The sequence below is a fragment of the Elephas maximus genome, chromosome 4 (genome assembly GCF_024166365.1).
Source record: "Elephas maximus indicus isolate mEleMax1 chromosome 4, mEleMax1 primary haplotype, whole genome shotgun sequence".
NCBI classification, from domain to species: domain Eukaryota; kingdom Metazoa; phylum Chordata; class Mammalia; order Proboscidea; family Elephantidae; genus Elephas; species Elephas maximus.
Window position 1 is genome coordinate 28,634,580 of NC_064822.1, and position 17,003 is coordinate 28,651,582.

At 39.4% G+C, this 17,003-nt stretch overlaps 1 protein-coding gene across 5 annotated transcripts in view; it reads right to left on the minus strand.

Moving 5' to 3' along the window:
• Positions 1-17,003, minus strand: part of PDSS1 (decaprenyl diphosphate synthase subunit 1) — a 76,197-nt gene that overhangs the window by 41,104 nt on the left and 18,090 nt on the right. The gene's annotated exons all lie outside the window — the stretch shown is intronic.

The window sequence follows — 17,003 nt, forward strand, 5'->3', positions numbered from 1 at the left end:
AGGGAATCAACACCAACATAGCTGAAAAAAAATCAGGTAAAAGAATTTAAAAAAATGAAGAAACCCTAAGAATCATGTGGGACTCTATCAAGAAGGATAACCTGCGGGTGATTGGAGTCCCAGAACAGGGAGGGGGGACAGAAAACACAGAGAAAATAGTTGAAGAACTCCTGACAGAAAACTTCCCTGACATCATGAAAGACGAAAGGATATATATCCAAGATGCTCATCGAACCCCATTTAAGACTGATCGAAAAAGAAAAACACCAAGACATATTATCATCAAACTCACCAAAACCAAAGATAAACAGAAAATTTTAAAAGCAGCCAGGGAGAAAAGAAAGGTTTCCTTCAAGGGAGAATCAGTAAGAATATGTTCTGACTACTCAGCAGAAACCATGCAGGCAAGAAGGGAATGGGACGACATATACAGAATACTGAAGGAGAAAAACTGCCAGCCAAGGATCATATATCCAGCAAAACTCTCTCTGAAATATGAAGGCGAAATTAAGATATTTATAGACAAACACAAGTTTAGAGAATTTGCAAAAACCAAACCAAAGCTACAAGAAATACTAAAGGACATTGGTCAGAAAACCAATAATATCAGATATCAGCACAACACAAGGTCACAAAACAGAACGTCCTGATATCAACTCAAATAGGGAAATCACAAAAACAAATTAAGATTAATTAAAAAAAAAAATACACATAACAGGGAATCATGGAAGTCAATAGGTAAAAGATCACAATAATCAAAAAGAGGGACTAAATACAGGAGGCATTGAACTGCCATATGGGAGAGTGATACAAGGCGATATAGAACAATACAAGTTAGGTTTTTACTTAGAAAAATAGGGGTAAACAATAAGGTAACCACAAAAAGGTATAACAACTGTATAACTCAAGATAAAAACCAAGAAAAACGTAACGACTCAACTAACATAAAGTCAAGCACTATGAAAATGAGGATCTCACAATTTACTAAGAAAAACGCCTCAGCACAAAAAAGTATGTGGAAAAATGAAATTGTGAACAACACACATAAAAAGGCATCAAAATGACAGCACTAAAAACTTTTTTATCTATAATTACCCTGAATGTAAATGGACTAAATGCACCAATAAAGAGACAGAGAGTCACAGACTGGATAAAGAAACATGATCCATCTATATGCTGCCTACAAGAGACACACCTTAGACTTAGAGACACAAACAAACTAAAACTCAAAGGACGGAAAAAAGTATATCAAGCAAACAATAAGCAAAAAAGAAGAGGAGTAGCAATATTAATTTCTGACAAAATAGACTTTAGACTTAAATCCACCACAAAGGATAAAGAAGGATACTATATAATGATAAAAGGGACAATTGATCAGGAAGACATAACCATATTAAATATTTATGCACCCAATGACAGGGCTGCAAGATACATAAATCAAATTTTAACAGAATTGAAAAGCGAGATAGATACCTCCACAATTATAGTAGGAGACTTCAACACACCACTTTCGGAGAAGGACAGGACATCCAGTAAGAAGCTCAACAGAGACACGGAAGATCTAATTACAACAATCAACCAACTTGACCTCATTGACTTATACAGAACTCTCCACCCAACTGCTGCAAAATATACTTTTTTTTCTAGCGCACATGGAACATTCTCTAGAATAGACCACATATTAGGTCATAAAACAAACCTTTGCAGAGTCCAAAACATCAAAATATTACAAAGCATCTTCTCAGACCACAAGGCAATAAAACTAGAGATCAATAACAGAAAAACTAGGGAAAAGAAATCAAATACTTGGAAAATGAACAACAGCCTTCTGAAAAAAGACTGGGTTATAGAAGACATTAAGGAGGGAATAAGGAAATTCATAGAAAGCAATGAGAATGAAAATACTTCCTATCAAAACCTCTGGGACACAGCAAAAGCAGTGCTCAGAGGCCAATTTATATCAATAAATGCACACATACAAAAAGAAGAAACAGCCAAAATCAGAGAACTGTCCCTACAACTTGAACAAATAGAAAGTGAGCAACAAAAGAATCCATCAGGCACCAGAAGAAAACAAATAATAAAAATTAGAGCTGAACTAAATGAATTAGAGAACAGAAAAACAATTGAAAGAATTAACAAAGCCAAAAGCTGGTTCTTTGAAAAAATTAACAAAATTGATAGACCATTGGCTAGACTGACTAAAGAAATACAGGAAAGGAAACAAATAACCCAAATAAGAAACGAGATGGGCCACATCACAACAGAACCAAATGAAATTAAAAGAATCATTTCAGATTATTATGAAAAATTGTACTCTAACAAATTTGAAAACCTAGAAGAAATGGATGAATTCCTGGAAAAACACTACCTACCTAAACTAACACATTCAGAAGTAGAACAACTAAATAGACCCATAACAAAAAAAGAGATTGAAACGGTAATCAAAAAACTCCCAACAAAAAAAAGCCCTGGCCCGGACGGCTTCACTGCAGAGTTCTACCAAACTTTCAGAAAAGAGTTAACACCACTACTACTAAAGGTATTCCAAAGCATAGAAAATGACGGAATACTACCACCATCTCCCTGATACCAAAACCAGGTAAAGACATTACAAAAAAAGAAAATTATAGACCTATATCCCTCATGAACATTGATGCAAAAATCCTCAACAAAATTCTAGCCAATAGAATCCAACAACACATCAAAAAAATAATTCACCCTGATCAAGTGGGATTTATACCAGGTATGCAAGGCTGGTTTAATATCAGAAAAACCATTAATGTAATCCATCACATAAATAAAACAAAAGACAAAAACCACATGATCTTATCAATTGATGCAGAAAAGGCATTTGACAAAGTCCAACACCCATTTATGATAAAAACTCTTACCAAAATAGGAATTGAAGGAAAATTCCTCAACATAATAAAGGGCATCTATGCAAAGCCAACAGCCAGTATCACTCTAAATGGAGAGAACCTGAAAGCATTTCCCTTGAGAACGGGAACCAGACAAGGATGCCCTTTATCACCGCTCTTATTCAACATCGTGTTGGAAGTCTTAGCCAGGGCAATTAGGCTAGACAAAGAAATAAAAGGTATCCGGATTGGCAAGGAAGAAGTAAAGTTATCACTATTTGCAGATGACATGATTATATACACAGAAAACCCTAAGGAATCCTCCAGAAAACTACTGAAACTAATAGAAGAGTTTGGCAGAGTCTCAGGTTATAAAATAAACATACAAAAATCACCTGGACTCCTCTACATCAACAAAAAGAACACCGAAGAGGAAATAACCAAATCAATACCATTCACAGTAGCCCCCAAGAAGATAAGATACTTAGGAATAAATCTTACCAAGGATGTAAAAGACCTATACAAAGAAAACTACAAAGCTCTACTACAAGAAATTCAAAAGGACATACTTAAGTGGAAAAACATACCCTGCTCATGGATATGAAGACTTAACATAGTAAAAATGTCTATTCTACCAAAAGCCATCTATACATTTAACGCACTTCCGATCCAAATTTCAATGTCATATTTTAAGGGGATAGAGAAACAAATCACCAATTTCATATGGAAGGGAAAAAAGCCCCGGATAAGCAAAGCACTACTGAAAAAGAAGAAGAAAGTGGGAGGCCTCACCTTACCCGACTTCAGAACCTATTACACAGCCACAGTAGTCAAAACAGCCTGGTATTGGTACAACAACAGACACATAGACCAATGGAACAGAATTGAGAACCCAGACATAGATCCATCCACGTATGAGCAGCTGATATTTGACAAAGGACCAGTGTCAATTAACTGGGGAAAAGATAGCCTTTTTAACAAATGGTGCTGGCATAACTGGATATCCATTTGCAAAAAAATGAAACAGGACCCATACCTCACACCATGCACAAAAACTAACTCCAAGTGGATCAAAGACCTAAACATAAAGACTAAAACGATAAAGATCATGGAAGAAAAAATTGGGACAACCCTAGGAGCCCTAATACAAGGTATAAACAGAATACAAAACATTACCAAAAATGATGAAGAGAAACCAGATAACTGGGAGCTCCTAAAAATCAAACACCTATGCTCATCTAAAGACTCCTCCGAAAGAGTAAAAAGACCACCTACAGACTGGGAAAGAATTTTCAGCTATGACATCTCCGACCAGCGCCTGATCTCTAAAATCTACATGATTCTGTCAAAACTCAACCACAAAAAGACAAACAACCCAATCAAGAAGTGGGCAAAGGATATGAACACACATTTCACTAAAGAAGATATTCAGGCAGCCAACAGATACATGAGAAAATGCTCTCGATCATTAGCCATTAGAGAAATGCAAATTAAAACTACGATGAGATTCCATCTCACACCAGCAAGGCTGGCATTAATCCAAAAAACACAAAATAATAAATGTTGGAGAGGCTGCAGAGAGATTGGAACTCTCATACACTGCTGGTGGGAATGTAAAATGGTACAACCACTTTGGAAATCTATCTGGCGTTATCTTAAACAGTTAGAAATAGAACTACCATACAACCCAGAAATCCCACTCCTCGGAATATACCCTAGAGATACAAGAGCCTTCATACAAACAGATATATGCACACCCATGTTTATTGCAGCTCTGTTTACAATAGCAAAAAGTTGGAAGCAACCAAGGTGTCCATCTACAGATGAATGGGTAAATAAATTGTGGTATATTCACACAATGGAATACTACGCATCAATAAAGAACAGTGAGGAATCTCTGAAACATTTCATAACATGGAGGAACCTGGAAGGCATTATGCTGAGCGAAATGAGTCAGAGGCAAAAGGACAAATATTGTATAAGTCCACTATTATAAGATCTTGAGAAATAGTAAACCTGAGAAGAACACATACTTTTGTGGTTACGAGGTGGGGAGGGAGGGAGGGTGGGAGAGGGTTTTTTATTGATTAATCAGTAGATAAGAACGGCTTTAGGTGAAGGGAAAGACAACACTCAATACATGGAAGGTCAGCTCAATTGGACTGGACCAAAAGCAAAGAAGTTTCCGGGATAAAATGAATGCTTCAGAGGTCAGCGGAGCAAGCGCGGGGGTCTGGGGAACATGGTTTGCGGGGACTTCTAAGTCAATTGGCAAAATAATTCTATTATGAAATCATTCTGCATCCCACTTTGAAATGTGGCGTCTGGGGTCTTAAATGCTAACAAGAGGCCATCTAAGATGCATCAATTGGTCTCAACCCACCTGGAGCAAAGGAAAATGAAGAATACCAAGGCCACACGACAACTAAGAGCCCAAGAGACAGAAAGGGCCACATGAACCAGAGACCTACATCATCCTGAGACCAGAAGAACTAGTTGGTGCCCGGCCACAATCGATGACTGCCCTGACAGGGAGCACAGCAGAGGACCCCTGAGGGAGCAGGAGATCAGTGGGATACAGACCCCAAATTCTCATAAAAAGACCAAACTTAATGGTCTGACTGAGACTGGAGGAATCCCGGCGGCCATGCTCCCCAGACCTTCAGTTGACACAGGACAGGAACCATCCCCGAAGACAACTCATCAGACATGAAAGGGACTGGTCAGTGGGTGGGAGAGAGACGCTGATGAAGAGTGAGCTAATTATATCAGGTGGACACTTGAGATTGTGTTGGCAACTCTTGTCTGGAGGGGGGATGGGAGGATAGAGAGAGAGGGAAGCCGGCAAAATTGTCAAGAAAGGAGAGACTGAAAGGGCTGACTCAAGAGGGGGAGAGCAAGTGGGAGTAGGGAGTGAGATGTATGTAAACTTATATGTGACAGACTGACTGGATTTGTAAACGTTCACTTGAAGCTTAATAAAAGTTATTTAAAAAAAAAAAAAAAAAGTATATTGATAGTGAACTGCCAGAAATTCAAGCAGGATTCAGAAGAGGACGGGATCGAGAGATATCATTGCTGATGTCAGACAGATCCTGGCTGAAAGCAGAGAATACCAAAAGGATGCTTACCTGTGTTTTATTGACTACAAAAAGGCATTTGACTGTGTGGATCATAACAAATTATGGATAACACTGTAATGAATGGAAATTCCAGAACACTTAATTGTGCTCATGAAGAACCTGTACATAGGTCAGGAGGCAGCTGTTCAGACAGAACAAGGGGATGCTGAGTGGTTTAAAGTCAGCAAAGGCGTGTGTCAGGGTTGTATCCTCTCACCATACTCATTCAATCTGTATGCTGAGCAAATAATACGAGAAGCTGGACTATACGAAGAATGGGACATCAGGATTGGAGGAAGACTCATTAACAACCTGCGTTATGCAGATGACACAACCTTGTTTGCTGAAAGTGAAGAGGATTTGAAGCACTTACTGATGAAGATCAAAGACCACGACCTTCAGTATGGATTCCACCTCAACATAAAAATTCTCACAACTGTACCAATAAGCAACATCATGATACACGGAGAGAAGACTGAAGTTTTCAAGGATTTCATTTTACTTGGATCCACAATCAACACCCATGGAAGCAGGAAAAAATCAAAAGACGCATTGCACTGGGCAATTCTGCTGCAATGGACCTCCTTAAAGTGTTGAAAGGCAGAGATGTCACCTTGAAGACTATGGTGTGCCTGACCCAGGCCAAGGTATTTTCAATTGTGTCATATGCATTTGAACGCTGGACAATGAATAAGGAAGACCGAAGAAGAATTGTTGCCTTTGAATTGTGGTGTTGGCAAAAAATACTGAATATACTATGGATCGTCAAAAGAACGAACACATCTGTCTTAGAAGAAGTACAACCAGGATGCCCCTTAGAAGCAAGGATGGAGAGACTGCGATTCACATACTTCGGATATGTTGTCAGGAAGGATCAGTTCCTGGAGAAAGACAAAATGCTTGGTAAAGTACAGGGTCAGCAGAAAAGAGGAAGACCCTTAATGAGATGGATTGACACAGTGGCTGCAACAATCAGCTCAAGCATAACAATGATTGTGAGTATGGTGCAGGACCAGGCAGTGTTTCATTCTGTGGTACACAGGGTAGCTATGAGTCGGACCTGACTCAACGGCACCTAACAACACCAATAGTCAAAGACTTGGTTTTGGAAACTATATTAGTGGGATTTGCTGCCACTTGATTATTTTAAGAATCAAGACTAATAGATCTGTGCAATAAGGGCAACATAACTTGGGGCAGTCCTTTCTGCTCATCATTGGCAATCATATCCACACTCCAGAACTAGAAGAGTTTTACTAAGGAATGGTAAGAATAGGTTTCTTCAATGAAGCTGCTGAGCAGAATAGGTTTGGCTTGATTGAGAAAGGTATAGACACTAAAGCTGCACTGTATTCAACGAGTACAGCTTTAAAAAAATTTTTTTTATTGTGCTTTAGGTGAATGTTTACAGCTCAAGTTAATTTCTCATACAAAAATTTATACACATATTGTTATGTGACACTAGGTGCAATCTCTATAATGTGACAGCACACTCCACCTTTCCACCCCAGGTTTCCTGTGCTCCTGTCCCTTTCTGTCTTCATCCTGCCTCCGGATAGGAGCCATCCATTTGGTCTCCTGTATCTGACTAAACTAAGAAGCACACTCTTCACGAGTATTATTTTATGTTTTATAGTCCAATTTAATCTTTGTCTTCAGAGTCGACTTTGGGAAAGGTTTTAGTTCTGGGTTAACAAAGCATCTGGAATCATTGTTTCCAAGGTTCCTCCAGTCTCAGTCAGACCATTAAGTCTGGTCTTTCTACATAAGTTTGAGTTCTGCACTTCACTTTTCTCTTGCTCCATCAGGGAATCTGTGTTGCATGCCCTGTCAGGGCGCCCACTGGTGGTAGCCGGGTACCATCTAGTTCTTCTGGTCTCAGGCTGATGGTTGTTGTTGTTGTTAGGTGCTGTCGAGTCAGTTCCGACTCATAGCGACCCTATGCACAACAGAACGAAACATTGCCTGGTCCTGAGCCATCCTTACAACTGTTGTTAAATGCTTGAGCTCATTGTTGCAGCTGTGTCAGTCCACCTCTGTACTCTGCCAAGCATGATGTCCTTCTCCAGGGACTCATCCCTCCTGACAACATGTCCAAAGTATGTAAGACACAGTCTTGCCATCCTTGCTTCTAAGGAGCATTCTGGTTGTATTTCTTCCAAGACAGACTTGTTCGTTCTTCTGGCAGTCCATGGTATACTCAGTATTCTTCGCCAACACCACAATTCAAAGGCGTCAATTCTTCTTTGGTCTTCCTTATTCATTGCCCAGCTTTCACATGCATATGATGCAATTGAATAAATCATGGCTTGGGTCAGGTGCACCTTAGTCTTCAAGGTGAAATCTTTGCTCTTCAACACTTTAAAGAGGTCCTTTGTAGCAGATTTATCCAATGCAATGTGTCTTTTGATTTCCTGACTGCTGCTTCCATGGGTGTTGATTGTGGATCCAAGTAAAATGAAATCCTTGACAACTTCAATCTTTTCTCCGTTTATCATAATGTTGCTCATTGGTCCAGGTGTGAGGATTTGTGTTTTCTTTATGTTGAGGTGCAATCCATACTGAAGGCTGTGGTCTTTGATCTTTATCAGCAAGTGCTTCAAGTCCTCTTCACTTTCAGCAAGCAAGGTTGTGTCATCTGTATAACATAGGTTGTTAATGAGTCTCCCTCCAATCCTGATGCCCCATTCTTCATATAGTCCAGCTTCTTGTATTATTTGCTCAGCATACAGATTGAATAGGTATGGTGAAAGAATACAACCCTGACGCACACCGTTCCTGACTTTAAACCATTCAGTGTCCCCTTGTTCTGTCCGAACAACTGCCTCTTGATCTATGTAAAGGTTCCTTATTAGCACAATTAAGTGTTATGGAATTTCTGATGGAGTGTCTGGTTTATGTGGGCCTGTCTCTTGGGCTAATATTTTCCTTGTGTCTTTGGTGTTCTTCATTCTCCTTTGTACCAAGTGGGTTGGAACAAATTGATGTATGTTAGATGGCTGTTCACAAGTTTTTAAGACCCCAGATGCCACTCACCAAAGTGGGATGCAGATCATTTTCTCAATAAACTTTGTTATGCTGACTGAGCTAGATGTCCCCCGAAACCAAAGTCCCTAGGCCCCAGCCCCTGCTACTCTGTCCCTGGAAGTGTTTGGTTGTGTTCAGTAAACTTGTTAGCTTTTGGTTTAGTCCAGTTGTGCTGACTTCCCCTGTATTGTGTGTTGTCCTTCCCTTCACCTAAGATTATCCTTGTCTATCGTTTTTATCGTCTAGTTAGTGAATTCCCCTCTCCCTCCCTCTGCACTGTCATAACCATCAAAGAATGTTTTCCTCTGTTTAACCTTTTGAGTTCTTATAATAGCAGTCTCATACAGTATTTGTTATTTTGTGACTGACAAATTTCACTCAGCATAATGCCTTGCAGATTCATCCCTGTTGTGAGATGTTTCACGGATTCATCATTGTTCTTTATCATTTCATAGTATTCCATTCTGTGTATGTGCCATAATTTGTTTATCCATTCATCTGTTGATGGGCACCTAGGTTGTTTCCATTTTTTTGCTACTGTAAACAGTACTGCAAGGAACATGGGTGTGCATATATCTATTCGTGTGATGGTTCTTATTTCTCTAGGATATATTCCAAGGAGTGGGATAGCTGGATCATATGGAATTTCTATTTCTAGCTTCCCCCCTCCACCTGTGGAATTGTGTTCTTTTTTTTTTTTTTTTAATTTTTATTGTGCTTTAAGTGAAAGTTTACAAATCAAGTCAGTCTCGTATAAAAATTTATGTATACCTTGGTATATACTCCTAGTTGCTCTCCCCCTAATAAGACAGCACCCTCCTTCTCTCCACCCTCTGTTTCTGTGTCCATTTAGCCAGCTTCTGTCCTCCTCTGCCTTCTCAACTCCTTTCCAGAGAGGAGCTGCCCACATAGTCTCATGTGTCTACTTGATCCAAGAAGCTCACTCTTCACCAGTATCATTTTCTACCTAATAGTCCAGTCTAATCCCTGTCTGAAGAGTTGGCTTTGGGAATGGTTCCTGTCCTGGGCTAAGAGAAGGTCTGGGGATCATGACCTCTGGGGTCCTTCCAGTCTCAGTCAGACCGTTAAGTCTGGTCTTTTTATGAGAATTTGAGGTGCGCAACCCACTGCTTTCCTGCTCCTTCAGGGATTCTCAGTTGTGTTCCCTGTCAGGGTAGTCATTGGTTGAAGCTAGGCACCATCTAGTTCTTCTGGTCTCAGGCTGATGTAGTCTCTGGTTTATGTGGCCCTTTCTGTCTCTTAGGCTCATAATTACCTTGTGTCTTTCGTGTTCTTCATTCTCCTTTGTTCTAGGTGGGTTTAGACCTTGATGTATCTTAGATGGCCGCTCGCTAGCGTTTAAGACCCCAGATGCCACTCTCTGAAGTGGGATGCAGAATGTTTTCTTAAAGGATTTTATTATGCCAACTGACCTAGATGTCCCCTGAAACCATGGTCCCCAAACCCCTGCCCCTGCTACGCTGGCCTTCAAATGGTTTGGTTTATTAAGGAAACTTCTTTGCTTTTAGTTTAATCCAGTTGTGCTGACCTCTCCTGTACTGTGTGTTGTCCTTCCCTTTACCTAAAATAGTTCTTTTCTACTACCTAATTAGTGAATACTCCTGTCCCTCCCTCTGCACTCTCATAACCATCCAAGAATATTTTCTTCTCTGTTTAAACTATTTCTTGAGTTCTTATAATAGTGATCTCACAATATTTGACCTTTCGCAACTGAGTAATTTCACTCAGTATAATGCCTTCCAGATTCATCCACGTTATGAAATGTTTCACAGATTCATCATTGTTCTTAATTGATGCACAGTATTCCATTGTGTGAATATACCATAATTTATCCATTCATCCGTTGATGGGCACCTTGGCTGCTTCCATCATTTTGCTACTGTAAAGAGTGCTGCAATCAACATAAGTATGCATATATCTGTTCTTGTAAAGGCTCTTATTTCTCTAGGATATATTCCAAGGAGTCAGGTTACTGAATCGTATGGTAGTTCTATTTCTAGCTTTTGATGGAAGCGCCAAATTGATTTTCGAAGTGGTTGTACCGTTTTATGTTTCCACCAGCAGCGTTTAAGTGTTCCAGTCTCTGTACAACCTTTCCAACATTTATTATTTTGTGTTTTTTGGATTAGTGCTAGCCTTGTTGGGGTGAGACGGTATCTTATTGTAGTTTTGATTTGTATTTCTGTAATGGCTAACGACTGGGAACATTTTCTCATGTATCTGTTAGCCACCTGAATGTCTTTGGTGAAGTTTCTGTGCATATCCTTTGCCCATTTCTTAAATTGGGTTATCAGTCTTTTTGTTGTTGACGTTTTACAGTACCTTGCGGATTTTAGAGATTAGACCCCGATCAGGTAAGTCAGGGCCAAAAACTTTTTCCTAGTCTGTAGATTGTCTTTTTATTCTTTTGATGATTTCTTTTGATAAGCATAAGTGTTTGATTTTTAGGAGCTCCCAGTTAATTAGTTTCTCTTCTGGTGTTTGTGTATTGTTAGTTATGATCTGTATTCTGTTTATACCTTGTATTAGGGCTCCTAGCATTGGCCCTGTTTTTTCTTTCATGACCTTTATCATTTTAGATTTTATATTTAGGCCTTTGTTCCATTTTGATTTAGTTTTTGTATATGGTGTGAAGTATGGGTCTTGTTTCATTTTTTTTGCAGATGGATATCCAGTTATGCCAGCACCATTTGTTAAAGAGATGGTCTTTTCCTCATTTAACAGACTTTGGGTCTTTGTCAAATATCAGCTGCTCACAGGTGGATGAATTTACCTCTGTATTCTCGATTCTGTTCAATTGATCTATGTATCTGTTTTTGTACCAGTACCAGGCTACTGTTCTACTGTGGCGGTATAAGAGGTTCTAAAAACAGGTAGTGTGAAGCCTCCTGTTTTGTTCTTCCTCTTCAGTAATGCTTTACTTATTTGGGGCCTCTTCCCTTTCTATATGAAGTTGGTGTTTTGTTTCTCCATCTCGTTGAAACATGGCACTGGAATTTGGATCAGGATTGCATTGTAAGTGTAGATTGCTTTGGGTAGAAATGACATTTTCACAATGTTGCGTCTTCCTATCGATGAGCATGGTATGTTTCCCCACTTATGTAGGTCTCTTTTGGTTTCCTGCAGCAGTGTCTGGTTTTCTTTGTCTAGGTCTTTTACATCTCTGGTTAGGTTTATTCCTAAGGATTTTATCTTTTTGTGGGCTACTGTAAATGGTATTGATTTGGTGGTTTCCTCTTCAAAATTCTCTTTGTTGGTGTAGAGGAATACATGTTTGTATGTTTATCTTGTATCCTGATACTTTGCTGAACTCTCCTATTAGTTCCAGTAGTTTTTTGGTGGATTATTTGGTGGTTTTATGTAGAAGAAGATCATATCATTTTCAAATAGGGATACTCTTACTTCTTCCTTACCAATTTGGATGCCGTTTGTTTTCTTGCCTTATTGCTCAGGCTAGGACCTCCACCACAATGCTGAATAAGAGTGGTGATAAAGGGCATCCTTGTATGGCTCCCCTTCTCAAGGGGAATGCTTTCAGACTTTCTCCATTTAGGATGGGTTAGCTTCGTATAAATGCCCTTTTTTATGTTGAGGAATTTCCCTTCTATTCCTATTTTGCTGAGAGTTTTTATCCCAAATGGGTGTTGGACTTTGTCAAATACCTTTTTTGCATCAATTGATAAGATCAGGTGTTTCTTACCTTTTGTTTTATTCCTGTGATGGATTACATTGATTGTTTTTCTAATGCTGAACGTCTGCTGCATAGCTGGTATGAATTGTACTTGGTCATGGTGAATTATTTTTTGATGTGTTGTTGAATTTTATTGAGGATTTTTGCTTCTATGTCCATGAGGGATATTGGTCTGTAATTTTCTTTTTTTTTTTAAATTTTTTTGTAGTGTGTCTATGTGGTTTTGGTATCAGGGTTATGCTGGCTTCACAGAATGAGTTCAGGAGTATTCCATCCTTTTCTATGCTTTAGTAACACTGATGTTAACTCTTCCCTGAAAGTTTGATAGAATTCTCCAGTAAAGATGTCAGGGCCAGGGCTTTTTTTTATTGGGAGTTTTTTAATTAACTCTTCAATCTCTTCTTTTGTTATGGGTTTATTAGTTGTTCTACCTTGGTTTGTGTTAATTTAGGTAAGTAGTGTGTTCCTAGAAAGTTGTCTGTTTCCTCTAGATTTTCAGATTTGTTGGAGTACAGTTTTTCATAGTATTCTGTCATGATTCTTTTAATTTCAATTGGGTCTGTTGTGGTATCGCCCATTTCATTTCTTATTCAGGTAGTTTACTTCCCCTCCCGTTTTTCTTTTGTCAGTTTGGCCCATGGTTTATCAACTTTGTTGATCTTTGCACAAAACCCGCTTTTGGTCTTGTAGTATAGCATTTAAAAAAAAATCTATTTATTGCAAAGCACATTTTTGATCTGGAATCTGTGATAAGTCCTTAGAGTTAAATGTCTTGACCTTCAGTTAGTTTGGGTTTTGCTGAAATCTATTGCAGGTTGAGTTCTCCAGGAAGCAGACTCTGAGATGGAGTGCCCTTGGGATCAATGCCTAAGGGAGGAAGTAGGTTTGGGTAGAGGTAAAAGCTGATCTAAAATGCAGGCCCATGACAGCCTTGGCTGCCCATAGGGCTCTCTGAAGCTAGAATGACCCTTCATAATTAACCCAAGATGACCAGGTGTTTACATTCCTTCATCTACCAGTTCCTGGATGTGAGTACCTGGGGAAAGGGCATGGCAGTAGATGAGCAGATTCTTTGCAGCTGAGGCAATCCTTAAAGAATTTGACAGGTGAAGGCTCTCTGCCAACAGTACTCTCAGGAGCTGGGGCAACAAGTCCTTCACTGAAGGGGGATTTGGGCTGTGTATCTCGTGATCTACCACAACTGCTTTTCTGGACACTAAAGTCTGAATCATTCCTACTTTACCCACACAGGTACTGTGGCTATCAGGATACAGAAAAGAAAAATGAAGATTGAGTCTTAAGCTTTTCAGGGTCATTTTACCCTTTGAATACGCATGGTAAAACCCAAATCCACTGCTGTCGAGTTGATTCCGACTCATAGGGACCTTATAGGACACAGCAGAACTGCCCCATAGTTTCCAAAGAGCTCCTGGTGGATTCGAACTGCCAACCTCTTGGTTAGCAGCCATAGCACTTAACCACTACTCCACCAAGGTTTCCGTATGCATGATAAGCTATGGGAAACTACCATTCACTGATTTTTTTTTAAATTTAATTTTTCAGTTGTGCATTAAATGCTCCTTGCTAGGTTGCTGTACCAGGAGCTCCTAACCAGAGGTCCATAGGAAGTATGAGGATTTCTGAACCTCTTGAAATTATAAGTAAATTTTGTGTGTGTGTATATGCATTTTTTTCTAGGGGGAATATCCATAGTATGCACGGTAATCTATGGATATCCATAGTATGCTTGGTAAACTATGGCTATTCCCCCCAGAAAAAAGGAGCCCTGGCAGTGCAATGGTTAAAGCACTCAGCTGCCATCTAAAAGGTCAGTGGTTTGACCACTGCTCCACAGAGAAAAATGTGGCAGTCTGTGTCTATAAAGATTTACAGCCTTGGAAACCCTATATTGGCAGTTCTACTTTGTCCTATAGGTTTGCTATGAGTCAGAATTGACTTTATGGCAATGGTTTTTTGGTTTTGGTTTATCTAACGCACACCTTGAAAGCAAGATATGTAATAAGCCTCATGTCATTGTTGTTGGGTACCCTCGAGTTGTTTCTGACTCATAACGACCCCATGTGACAGAGTAGAAATGCTCATTATTGTTTTCTTGGCTGCAATCTTTACGGAAGCAGATTGCCAGGTCTTTCTCCCACAGAGTGGCTGGGTGGATTCAAATCACCAGCTTTTTGGTTATCAGTTAAGTGTTTAACCATTGCACCACCAGGGTTCCTTCAATGAGTCTCATAAAAGCTGTTAAACTTAAGATTCTCCAATGAATAAAGAGGGTTTCTCTTAATCCTGCCATCACTATCAAAAAACAGCAGGAAATATAGTAACAGGGTCTGTGTGCCACTGGGGCTTAAGGATCCTTCTGATGGCACTGGCTAAAAACAGAGGCTGTGCCTGGTCCTGCTCCTTCATCCTTAGCTACCTATTTTCCACCCTGTGCTAAGCCTTTCTCAGCAACCAAAATCACAAATGACCCAGCTCTCCAGAAGCACCCTCCCCTCCAACTTTTCTTGCTTTAAGTGTTATATAAGTAACAGCCCATTTAAAGCCTCAAAAGGGTCCTAAGGAAGCAAGTTATTTTCAAGAAGTTGGGTCTTGGAGAGTAATATTACTATGGTACTGTATTACCCAAACGCACGCTGCAATTGCTACTCATGACACGTCAGACACTGCCTCTGCACAGGACTTTAAAAAGCCCTGGTCCGGATTGCTTACTGATGAGAATGAAGCTGCAGCTGAAATGTTCCCTGAAGACCGCAGTACTGAACTTAGTTTTTAAACTAGCAATGCCTTTTCTGTATTATAATTTCCCATATCTTCTTCAACCAGCAGTTCATATAGATAGCTCCAAGAAGACAAAATGAAAAAACCACAGAAATAACAGATAACAAGATTTAAGGCAGTGAAGGATGTTTTCCTTCCCATGGTATCTCTGAGGGTAATGAACTATATTACATATTAATCTGAGAAATTAAAAAATATATATACAGTCTCTCTCAAGCAGTGGTTCTAAACCAGGGGAAATTTTGTCCTTCAGGGGACATTTGGCAATGTCTGGAGACACACTTTTGGTTGTCACTGACTTGGGAGGGTACTATTGGAATCTAGAGGGTAAAGGCCAGGAATGCTACTCAACATCCTACAATGCAGAGGGCAGTCCTCATAACAAAAAATTATTTTCCCTGAAATGTCGACAGTGCCAAGGCTGAGACACCCTGATACAGACCACACGAGATGAACTTCCAGTTGGATTCACTGGGAGCATTTGTGCTGTTCTGCCTTCTAGGAAAAGTGGAAGTGGTGCTGATAGTGGTTTAAAAAAATCACCGCCAGGGATTTCACTGCTAGATGAAATTACAGTTTTGAGGTCTTGTAAAGTCTCAGGCTCACTGGATGCCAACCCCGAGAACATGGTGTCAGGTACTGCAGGAAGAGGTCCGCAATACAGGGCACCAAAGGCAGCTGGGAGGGGTGAGCGTCTGTGAAGAAACTATCTGACGTTCATCAGTTCTTACTGACGGCATCCTTAAACTTAGTGCTGAGAAATATCTTACTGATTCTTAAAATACTGCCTATTAAGAAAATGAAATATAAACGTTCAACAATAGGAAGATGTGTTAGTACATTCTAGTCTATTAGAGCTTCAATCACTAGATTATATGATGTTAAAATAACTACGAAGACACAAACAACAGGGGAAAGAGTTTAAGAAATAACGATAAGTAAACGAAGCAGAACATAGAATTATATACATTGACTGACTGAATGCAAAGAGTGAGAGGAGAGCATGATGAAAACAGGTACGTGAAATGATGGATAGATAAATCCTTTATCTTCTTAAGATGTCCTTTTAATATTAAAAGCTTGCAGTGGTATTAATATTTTAAAATTTTACATACATTCAAAACATAAAAGTTGAGGATCAAGTCAAAATCTCCCTTTTTAAGAGTGATTTCCCTTTTGCCCATTTCAGAAGGTCACAGGAAAGTAGGCAGTACTGGGTGCATTGTACAGATAACAGCGCAGCTATTCACTTTACAACAATCAACCTTTGGACTAACTGCCCCGTGTGTATAATGATTAAATGTATGCAAACTTCCTTGACTTTACTTCTTAATGAGAAAACTATTTAGAATAAATTCTTTCTTAGATGTTTATTTTCAGCTGAAGTTGTTCTTCAATGGACGTTAAAAAATCTAGAGAACGATGCTGCCTAGGTTAGATTGAGGAGTGACTCAAAGTCAGAATCTACTAATAAAGACGTGA